Source organism: Nycticebus coucang, chromosome 11 (genome assembly GCF_027406575.1).
Source record: "Nycticebus coucang isolate mNycCou1 chromosome 11, mNycCou1.pri, whole genome shotgun sequence".
Lineage (NCBI taxonomy): Eukaryota > Metazoa > Chordata > Mammalia > Primates > Lorisidae > Nycticebus > Nycticebus coucang.
Window position 1 is genome coordinate 85,139,259 of NC_069790.1, and position 1,562 is coordinate 85,140,820.

The window sequence follows — 1,562 nt, forward strand, 5'->3', positions numbered from 1 at the left end:
ACAGAAGTTTCTCTTCAAGTCCCTTGCCCACCCTGAGATGGAATCACGTGTTCTTTTCTTTTGGAAAGATGTTTGGAGAACACTTAGAGATCTAAAAATAGACCTGCCATTCAATCTTACAATTCCTCCACTAGGTATATATCCAGAAGACCAAAAATCATATTATAACTAAGATATATGTATCAGAATGTTTATTGCAGCCCAATTCATAATTGCTAAGTTATGGAAGAAGCCCAAGAGCCCATCCACCCATAAATGGATCAATAAATTGTAGTATATGTACACCATGGAATATTATGCAACTTTAAAGAAAGATGGAGACTTTACCTCTTACATGTTTACATGGATGGAACTGGAACATATTCTTCTTAGCAAAATATCTCAAGAATGGAAGAAAAAGTATCCAATGTACTCAGTCTTACTATGAAGAAGGGGAAAGGGGAGAGGGAGAGGAGCGGAGGCGGGGGATGGGTGGAGGGAGAGTAATTGGTGGTACCACACCTACGGTGCATCTCATAAGGGTACATGTGAAATTTACTAGGTGTAGAATATAAATGTCTTACCACAATAACTAAGAAAATTCCGTGAAGGCTATGTTAAGCAGTTTGATGAAAACATTTCAAATTGTAAATAAAACCAGTACATTGCACCCCATGATTACATTAATGTACACAGCTATAATTTAATAAAAAAAAATAAAAAAAATTAACTGGTCAACATATGAAGGTGGTCAACACAAGGAACGAGGCCTACTGTGCTGATACGTACATATCTGGACTATGAAAAATTGGTCAACGTAAGGAGGTGGTCAGTATAGGGGAGGTGGTCAATTGTGGAGGGTCTACTGAACTGGCAGATAGTCAATGCTTGTTAAAGGGATGGATATGTCTTTGGGGAAGTAAAACAACACAGTAGTTAAGAGGTTAAGAGAGTTGGTTTAGTTTGCAGATAGCTTGGGCTCCAATCTTGAGTCTGCCTTTGTTACTTTGAACCTTAGGTATATTACCTAATCTTGCTAAACCCTGGTTTCTTCACACGTAGAATAGGGAGAGAAATGCTACCTCTGCATAGGCTGACTGTAAAACGTCACTCAGATAATCCATGTAGAGTGCTGGGCACAGTCCTTGGCACGCAGAGATTGCTCAATGTTTTAACTTTGGATTATTTGGTAATAAGTAGTTCACATGGTCTCCCTAACAAAAAATAATTTACCGGCTAATATCAATTTCAATTGGAAAAAATAAGCTTATTTTGCTCTGAATAAAGTTAACAACTTTGTGTACAGTTAAAAGGCCATCTTATGATAAAAAGGAGGAGGAAAAAAGAAAAAAACCCAAACCCTAACCTTTATCCAGTTCAAGAAGTTTCAATCAATAATCCAGGTTCTATGAAGGTGTGGACGTACATCTAACATGATACTCATATTGTTTGCATTCCTAACAGGTTTATCTCATTGACACATTACTAGTTTTTATTAGTAGTATAATTTATGTTGAAGAATAAAATCTCCCGGCATGTTTTCTCTTAAAGTGATACGGTATTCATTTCAACAGGTTTATCTA